Consider the following 10,425-nt stretch of genomic DNA (forward strand, 5'->3'; position numbering starts at 1 on the left):
GGATTTTATTTTAGAATATTGTTAGATATGAAATATTTGGTATAGTATAAACTTACTTTTAAGTTTCTTTCCAAATTAGAATAGGAATCTCTTTATTAATTTGAATTTTCTATTTATCGATAATATTTGGTGTAATGCTAGATCTATCTATACTATAAAGATCGAAAATAATTGAAAACATTTCTCACCTACTTTGGGCCCACGGTACCCCTCATGGGCCCACGGTACCCCTCATGGACCCACAGTACCCAACTCTATTTCTGGCTAAATATAATTGTTTTTCTCACCGCTCGTCCGGCTTACCCGCCGGTCGTACCCACAGTACCCAACTCTATTTCTTTTTGCTAAACACCCGCGGACTCCTCGCGTGCGTTGAGGGGGAGGGGTGCGGCACCCCGCCCCGGGGACAAAGACGCAGGCGGCGACTGCAAACTCCGCGCGCGCGTCAAGGGGAAGGAGGGGCTTCGCCGGGAGACGGGACGCTGCACGCGAGTTGAGGAGAGGAGGCACTGCACTGCGAGAACGAGACGGCGGCGGCCGCCGTGAGCTCCGCGCACGCACGAGGGAAGGGGCGCATCGCGAGTCCAAGTCCAAGCAGCGCCCCGCGGACTCAGATCTGCGGTCGGTGAGCAGCTCGTCTCGTCGGCGACCTCACCTAGGCCTGCAATGTAGCGGCCTCGTGCAATTGCAGTCCAATCCGTGCTGTTGTATTTTATTTTATTTCTTTTTAAGTGAGAGGGAGAGCGGATCCAATATGAATCACTTGATTTAGCCATATAGAATCACGCGAATTGCATTGATTTGGCCTCGTCTAACAGCAAGACACGGCGGGGGCATAGACGATGGCGCAAGGCCTTGTGCCAGCAGCACACCTAACGGGAGCAGCTTGCTGCTGTTGTGATTGGTCGGCCGTCGGAGGAAGAAGTTAACCAGGGGTGCAAACATCTCGTGCGCTCAGAGACAGGGAGGGTGTTGGGCAAACTGGCCACACCCGCGAGCCGTGAGGAAATTTTCTTTTCGCCATGTGTGCTTTGGGTGAGAAGAACAACACCAAGAAAAGAGATAGGAGAAGGCAGGGTCATAATCGCATCATGCCTCCACGCTGGCAATCCTCCGTGTCTTGCCATGTGGTAAAAATAGCAAAAATAAACGTAGCTTCCTCTCTCCAGTGGTAAAAATATAGTTGTTATTCTAAAATTAAATATTCTAGAGATTGAGGGGGCAGCAATTCAGCTCAATACAGAGCAGGATAGCTCGGGATCGCTAGAGGATGGCCGATGGTACCTCGAACTGCTTGGTGTTGGACTGAGTTTCAGGTTTAGTTTACTCAGTTACTTGAGTTTGAGCTCACTCTGCAGACATACTTGCAGTTTTAAGTTAAAATGTGTTGCTTGAGATAATGATATTTCAGTTTAATACCGCAATATGTCAACAGATATGCTACATAAGATTTCAGAAAAAGAATATATGTTAGTGATGCAGAGACATGTTTTGCCTACATGGTGGGCAGACACATTTAAAGTCTCATATGTTGCTAGCTTGCTCTTTAGATTTAGGTATGTTTAATAGATTATTGAAATATTATTTTTTAATAAGTTTTTAAAATTACGTGCGTGTCGCACGTACACTTTACTAGTTATCATAACAATTGACAATGTATATCTTTTCTTGTTCCTCTGCTCATGCAATGGTTGCAGACCAGCAAGTAGCTCTGTCAAATAACATAATACAACAAAATAATACATTTATATTATACAATTGATATGCAAAATCAAATGGGACAGCCCAGTCAAGTTTGTTATTCTGACATGATGTTCAAATCTTCTCAATATACTAATGCTAGTGATTGCCAAAATAATCTCTCCAAACGTTTTAACTATCAATGTTACTGCCTCCAAAACTCTACCATACTAAACATTCTGGTAGCCTACTCACCGGACAGGGGTTCACATGCCAAGCCGTAAACATCACATGCCCGCTGTACTGCTGAGATAGTAAACCTGAAAACAATCTTCTCTTCATTTCCATTGCCACACTTTTAGCTTGTGCTACTGCATCGTACTGGGTCATTCTAGTTTACGGGCGACCGGAAGTTGGGAGTCGTACGGTCGATTTCCGACCGTTTGTTTTTTTCCTTTTTAGTAATTTTTTATCGTTTTCTGATAAAAATTATCTTGAAAAAATTTTCAAGAGAAAAATCAAAAGAGCGAGAAAAAGTTTGACGAGAAAAATTTGGAAATTTTTTTTAAGAAACAAACCTAAAGAAAAATGATGAGAAAATTTTTACATTCAAAACAAAAAAAAAGTCAGATACATTTTTTTTGCATCCATAACAAAAAGAAAGGCCTCGGGTAAAATTTTTTTGCATCCAAAATAAAAAAATCAGATGAAAAAATTTTGTGGAAATTTTTTTGCAAAAAAAAATCACTTACCTGGTCGGCGAGCCGCCCACACCGCCTCCCCGCCGCGCGCTGTGGGATCCTCCGCGGCGTGGGCCGCTCAGCCACTGCAGAGATCAGGGGGCGGCGCTCCGTGAAGGTCAGAGGGCCGAGGAGGCCGGGCAACCCGCCGTCGCCGCTGAAGACCACCGCGCCACCAGTCTGGGAGGTCGGGCCCCCGTCAGCGCCTCCATCGCTAGAGAGAGAGGGAGGGAGAGATGGAGGGAGGTCCCCGTCGCCGGATGGCCGCTCCGCCACCAGCCAGCTGGGCCTCTCCGCCGCTCGCCTGGGGAGATCCAGAGACCAGAAGCCGCTCGCATGGGGAGGTCAGAGAAGGAGGGAAGAGAAACAGTGAATGGGAAAGGAGAGGAGGCATGGAGAAATATCGCGTGAGCCCCGCACACGTTGTCGTCGACCGCGAGTTTGCTTGCTTGCGGGCGAGTGTAAAATCAAGATTGCGTGGTCGTTCTCGTACTTGTAGAGACCCATGAAGATAATACAGAATGAACACGCCAAGCACTTTCCAGTTGCATTGAGTTTCCATATTCCACCACATACATATTTCAATATTCCCAAAAGAGAAGAACTTTGACTTGCATCCTAGCATTAATCCCAATGTGTTAATTTGCATAAGTTATGCTGCTGAAAATCTACAGGCAAGAAGTAAATATGCTTTAATCTCATAATGAATCTGTACATAAGTGAATTTCCTACCGGATCTCTGTTTCAGCAACTCTGTAATACTGAATTTACTATCCAAAATCTGCTGCTGGATTTCGTTAAAATATAATCGTAAGCTCGGATCGCAAAAATGGAATAGTTAGTTGCTAGTAGCCATCAGCCTATCACAAGAATAATCAGCAATTGAATAGCTTTCACTTTATTAGTCTGAACCAAAGGTACTCTTATTGGACACCACCAATCAGTCAAGTAACCTCCAATAAAGCACAGGAAAAATAAATTAATAAATGATTAACTATTCACAGAGAAAAAAAGAAGCAATTACCCTTCCTTGTCTTAGAGGAAAAATAAATCGCAGGGCATGGATGGCGTCGTCTTCGCTCACTCACAAGTCACAACACAAAGTCACAACCCCAGATCGGTCCTACACTTGTTTTCCACTACTTGCGTTGGCATTGGATACCCCATATCTCGGACAGGACCGCGACATGTTAGATACCCCATGGCCTCGGTTATGACAAACCCTCGCGGTCTTCATAGCCAAGTAGTTGCAAGTCTTCGAGTACTTCTGAAGCCATCGCCGAGTAGTTTCCGAACTTCACGTAGAACGTGCCTTCCGAGTACTTCACGAGCTGTACCGAGACTGCGTGATGCTCTTGCTAAAGTAGTCTTGAAATCTTTAAGAATGATCTTCATATATGGGGTGCGACGAATAGTCGCACTCCATATGGAGTATCCCTTGAGTCTTATGTTGAAATCGAAGAATTCAGGTTGAGAGTCCATCTTGAATCTTGAATTCAGTCTATTTATCTTTCAAATATTTTTGAAAACTAAATCCCTGATGGCACTTACCCAGCTGCCCTCGACCCTTGTATTTGTATCTAAATTCTCAGGTTTTGGAAAAAGGATCCAAGAATACCGTGGCATACTCGGATTTGTGTGTGATTTGGTAAAAAATTTGAAATGCCTCATTTTTCAGAATGAATCCCTGAAAAATGATGAAAATAAGCGACTTTCCAGACTTATCTTTCGGAATTAGTGTTCCGAAATGAACTTTCTAATGAAAATCGGTTCGACTTCTACTATTTTACACTTTTGCAATTCCTCCATTAATTATTTAATCTGTTGGATCATTAGAGTTAGGAATACCTTTCTTCCATTTCAGCCGCCATTCCTTACACCATCTTTGGTTTACCTCCTTGCCTCCTTCGATCCCCTGAATCCCTAGTTTTCTTTCTTGCTCATCCCTAGCTCCCGAGTTTATGCATTGCAAGAGACTCATGACATTTAGGATGGAGAATTCGAAGTATGCTAGCTGCGGGGAGAAAAGGAAGCATGATGACCACGAGGGAGGGTCAATGGAGAAATCTTCATGGGTGCCAAGTAAGTCTCACTACACCACAATACCGTATTAACGACGGGAGTCAGTCGATAAAAGTGCAGTAATACCAATGGACAATCCGTAGGTAAAACTTATCGATGAGGTGCTACATATATTCACCTATTATGAATATGTTAGTCTGATTATGTGGAGTAATGTATGACTATATGATGTATGGATCAGTCATTGAATCTAATGTTTGTCTGGGATTATATTGGGACCTTGTTATGAATGATTGTCATTGTACTAATTAAATTGCAGTTAAATGAGTTTTTATTTTTTTTACAATTGAGATTATCGCGTTGGATGGTCAGTCGGTAAAGATACTTTTAACATCAAACTGTCTGTCGGTATAACTAGTTACGCACAGTCAGTCGGTAAAAATTATTCTAACGGATTGTCCGTCGGTATAAGTAGAGTCTGTCGGTAAAAACTTTTACCGACGGGACTAGCACCAATGGGATCTGTCCGTCGGCATAAGTTTATACCGACTAACTGTCCGTCGGTATGTCCACTTATACCGACGGTCAGTCCATCGCTGTTGCGGGGTTGTGGTGTAGTGATACTGAAGCCGATTTGATGGGTTTGGTGCGAGCGGGTCTTCTCCAATGAAAGGAAGTAATCTGCTGGCATACTGTTGAGTCAGATGTGGATCCGTCAGTGTGGCTTTCTGAGACTATTCTTTTTGTCCCCTTTGCGCAACATGGCTTGGCCTTGCTAGCTTGTGATTTCTTGCTTGGGCTTTTGAATTAATACGGAGTTGAACTCTATAATCTGGATCTAGAATCGTCTTGCACATCTCTATTTTTGTTCACTTTTGCAAAACTTTCATGGGATTCCTCCGCATTTTGATCTTTTTCGTCACCTCTTCCGTGTATTTCCCCATCCTCATCCCTGAAATACTCATATCCTTGGGGGGGGGGGGGGGGGGGGGGCAAGATTATGGTTGAGGCCCGGAAGGATAGGCCAGTAAATTCCTTATCCTGCTTTAAGCTTACCAAGGGTTGGGAGGCAGAGTGGTTTTATCTTTGAAATTCTTATCCTACTCTTCCCAAAATCAAGAGTAAAGTCCCTGTGTACGTACTCGAGTGGTTGTGCCCTGGCACTGATTTAAATAAAGGCCAGGTTGGAATTTTGATGCAACTAGTCGCCTGCATGAGGGACATGAGAGTAACAGCAGCTTTAGTTGTTTATAATTGGATTCAAAGGAGAACTCAACCTCTACAAAGGCAGAAAACTTTTGGCTTTGAGTATCAGGGTACTCGGGATAGTTCCTGACTCGTTGCAGAGCCAATGGGGCTCTCGCAGGCACTAGAGATGACTCGGATGATATTCCTAGAGCCGCTCCATGTTCCTTATGTGCTGACTTTGTTTCGAGCAACCAATCCTCCTCCTCGAGTAAGATTGTAGCTTTTATTGTGCATTGTGCCATATCTTTGCCTTGATACATATCTTGTGACACTATGATGTTCTTGCATTGACTCATGTCTTCGAGGATTGTGATAGGACAATGCTAAAATTGTTAGCATTCCTCCTGTGCCTCACATGGACTATACCCGACTCGCCTCCAGCCACTTCATACTAAAGTGGCCGACGTGCTCAGGGAGGAAGAAGTAGTCGTGGAGGAGGTACTTGAGTCATTATCTGAGGATGATCAATTTCTCGCTGCCCGTTTCCGAACCAAATTTCGGCGTTAGAGCCCAAGTTCAAGCACTGAGATTAGTCCTGAACCAGTAAGCCTCCAGAAGAATCGAAAAATGGGCAACCCAATTGGCGGCACACACAATTGACTTCGTCCCACGAAGTGCCATCAAGTCTCAGGTCCTCGCAGATTTTATCGCAGATTGGACACCAGCAGCACCTTCGCAGCACCCTCCGGTAATCGAAGCCATATGGCAGTTGGAGTGTGATGGAGCATACTGCAAAAATGGTTTTGGGGCTTCAGCAGTCCTAACAGCACCTTTGGGCACCTAGCTTAAGTATGCAGTTAGGCTAGACTTCGCAGGGGTCACAAACAATGTGGCCGAGTACGAAGACCTGTTTCTGGGCCTTTGCAAAGCTCGAGCCCTTGGGGCGAGAATGTTATCCATTAGATCTGATTTGGAGCTCATCACAAACCACATAGGCAAAACATACAGAGCCCTCAAACCAGAGCTAGCGAAGTACCTGGCAGCGGTGCGGAGTATGGAAAAGTATTTCCTTGGTTTCAACGTCCGAAGCTTCCCCAGGCTACAGAATAAACAGGCTGATGTCTTAGCGAAGGCCACAACAGAAAATGCCCCACTACCTCCAGACGTGTTCTTTGAAACACTTAAGCGTGGATCAGTTGATTGTGCTAACGAGCCAGCAAAGTTCCTTAATGCTATCTCTAGCGAAGATTGGAGATCAACTATAATGGCTTACCTTCGGGGTCACTTCGTCCCGGAGGATGAAAAAGAGGAAAAACGAATATCCCTTCGGGCTCGCAACTATTCGATCATCAACGAAGCCCTGTATAGAGGGGGTGTCTGTGCTCCACTATTGAGATGCATCTCGCAAGCTGAAGGCAGGCAGCTGTTACAAGAGATACATGCAGGCATGTGCTCTTCACACATTGGCATGAGGGCCCTAGTGGGAAAGGCATTCCGTGAAGGTTTCTACTGGCCTTCGGTAGTGGCAGATGCCCACGAGATCGTCTGTACATGCTCAAATTGCCAAAAGCATGCCCACTACAGCAAATTTCCCCCGGACGAAGTCCACATGATGCCTCAGGTCTGGCCCCTCGCCAGGTGGGGCATCGACATCGTGGGTCCTTTGCCAAAAGCATTGGGAAACTACAAGTACGCAGCAGTAGCAGTGGAGTACTTCTCAAAGTGGATCGAAGCCAAAGCACTTCGGGACATCACAGCCGCTGCCTTGCAAAAATTCTTTTGGCAAAACATTGTATGTCGCTTCGGCGTACCAAGGGAGGTCACGGTTGATAACAGCAAGCAGTTTGATTGCTCCACGTTCAGAGAGTTCTGTTTTCAGCTGGGCACCAAGCTGTGCTTCGCCTCGGTGTACCACCCACAGTCTAACAGGGCCGTCGAAAGAGCAAATGGCATCATCTTCGCAGGCATCAAGAAAAACATCACAGAACAGCCAAACAGCAAATGGGTGGACGAGCTGCCAAAGGTCATCTGGTCCCACAATACGACAGAGTCGAGGGCAACAAAGTTTACACCTTTCAAACTCCTTTATGGCAAAGAAGCAATGAGTCCAGAAGAGCTTCGCCACGGGTCTTATAGAACAGAGAACCCCGAGGAAGATATGAAGCCAACTATCGACACAATCGAAGCCGTAAAAACGCAAGCGGCCATCAATCTGGGCAAGTATCATGACGAGACCCGAAGGTGGCGCAACAAGAAAGTAAGGCCAAGGGAGATCAAAGAAGGCGATCTAGTGCTTCACCGCATCCCAAAGGGCAAGTCGAAGGGTGTCAGACCCGGGGTAGCGGGACTGCTTATAGGCATTATATGTTCTAGAGTAAGGGATAGCTCATGGATGTACCTTACCTCTCTTGTAACTATCCGAATAGGTGTAGAACTAGCTGCAGTACAAAGGAAACTATCCGATTGTGTTGTAGTAGGATTCCAACTGTACTCGGCTAGGACTTTCCATGTAACCCTATCCCCCCCGGATATATAAGGGCGGGCAGGAACCCTCTCAAAACACATCAACACCTAAGGCAATACAAACAACCACACAGGACGTAGGGTATTACGCAACTCGCGGCCTGAACCTCTCTAAATCTTTGTGTTCCTTGCACCATCGAGTTCCAGAGTAGTCGATCCCTACCTACAAACCTTACTGCTAAGGGTATCCCTGAGCATGTTTGGCGGTAAACACTGACAGCTAGCGTGCCAGATAGGGGATTTGGCGAGTTCATTGGCGAATTCGATGGCCGGATCAAGCGATGCCAACAATGTGCCTAAGGGCACGACCCTCGTTTTTGGTTCCTGGGCTTGCACGGCTGATGGATCGGGCGGCTTCTCTAGCCACCTCCTCACGCCAGAATTACCCGAATTGAAAACCATCAACCAATCCGCTGAAACCTGCAAGGCTGCAGAACTCGACGGAAAACGAGCTCTGCTTGAGCTCGGCTCGGATAGCATGGAAAACGTGTCGACTCCAACCAATGAGTTAGACGAGTCCGATACATACTCTTATTCTAAAAATCTTCACTTTTCTGAAACCCTCAAAAAATACGTGACTTACCTCAAGTCAATCAAACGCCCCAAGACCATCAACTCAAAACTTTTCGATAGTGTAGATCGAGTCTCACGATCGATAGAGGGGTGCATCAAGCTTGCAAAATCCACTCTTGGCTCATCCAAAATATAGCAGAACCCAGAAACATTGAACCCACCACAAGAACTGTCGTGTAACATGCTCTCAGGGATCGATCGAGTAGATTCCAAGCTCATCGACTGCATCAAGATGGCCGAAAGCAAAACAAGAAGCAGAATTCGGGAGGAAAAACCTGCGGGAAACCTGAAGAGGCAAACCCCCGGCTTGTTCGGATGGGATCGCCTCCCTCTGGGAAACTCCAGGTTCCTTCACCGAAACCTGCTCACAAGTGGACTCCTGAACCAACTAATATTTCCGATCCCTTATTCGATCAGGATTTCGGCCAGTTCATGGAAAGTCTTGACAACCTCCAACCATTCGACGATCTCGAGAATTGGTCAGACAACGTCGACTTGTTCATGGGTGCTATGGCCCATCCACCCCATATGGCAGATGCCCTCTGGGAATTAGTCAAGCTTAAAAAGGGAAAATCCAAAGCTCCTGAACAATCCAGCAAGTCGATTTTCGACAAACCCTGGATTAAAGAGCCAGAAGGATTGACTCCTACACAATCATGGCTACATTGGATGAATGAGAAAGCCCTTCGCGTAGAGATGGGCATTCCGCTTCTCCCTCACCCAAATCACAAATATCCAAAGTCGGTGTCCTAACCGATTCTGACACCGAGTACTCTTATGACCCGGAGGATGAACTGGATGACGTAATCCAGTACAGTAAGGAAGTCGAATCCAACTTGACTAAGAATTCGAAGTCCGATCAGGACTCCCTCCCAAACTTGGTCATATATGCAATGGTGCAAGGACGGACAGTGCGCCTGGAGAGGACACACCCTCAAGATCTTAAGGCTCTCAGCCCTCAGCCAACAGATCTCCCCTTCCAGCAAGGAACCTCGATAGATGCGTCAGCAAGCAAACAAGACCAAGAAGTTCAGGATCTCTGTCGTGAAATCCTCATGGTTCACATCTCTGAACTCCATGATTCAGAGGATAATTCATTGGAACGTCTAAACCTCGACGACTACAATTCTGATGACTATGATGAGTACCTCTTCGACAACATGGAAACCACTCCCCTGTAGTCACAAAAGTCCAAACTGCTATCAAGCAAGACCTGCTTGCACCTCCTCCAGTAGTCACAGTAACTGTACAACTGGAGGAGCAGCCAGCAGCAGAAAATCTCTACGTGTGTCGTCGCCTGCTTAACCAGAAAAGGGCGTTCAGGCGCCAGTGCATCGCCAATCGCCAACAAGAATAGCAGGGCGACAACTACGACTACTCCAACAGCGATCTCCACAACGTGATCAACATTGGTCGTGACGCACGCAACGTCATCATCTCAAGGAGAAAGGAGCGCGAGGAAGTAGAGGCTTACATCCCTTCTTCCAACTACCGCATTCCAGCGCATGCCTCCACCTCCTTCAAGAAGCACAAATCGGCAACCAACCACCCTCAAGGAAGGTCGACAAGCACCTACCCTCAGGGTAAACCTCACACCCAATACCATGGAGAAACATCTCTTGGAGGAGACAAGATCAACAAAACACTCTTACGCAAGTGCTTCATGCACCCCAAGAGCTCCCACACGATCTTTGAGTGC

This window comes from Panicum virgatum, chromosome 8N, assembly GCF_016808335.1.
Source record: "Panicum virgatum strain AP13 chromosome 8N, P.virgatum_v5, whole genome shotgun sequence".
NCBI lineage: Eukaryota > Viridiplantae > Streptophyta > Magnoliopsida > Poales > Poaceae > Panicum > Panicum virgatum.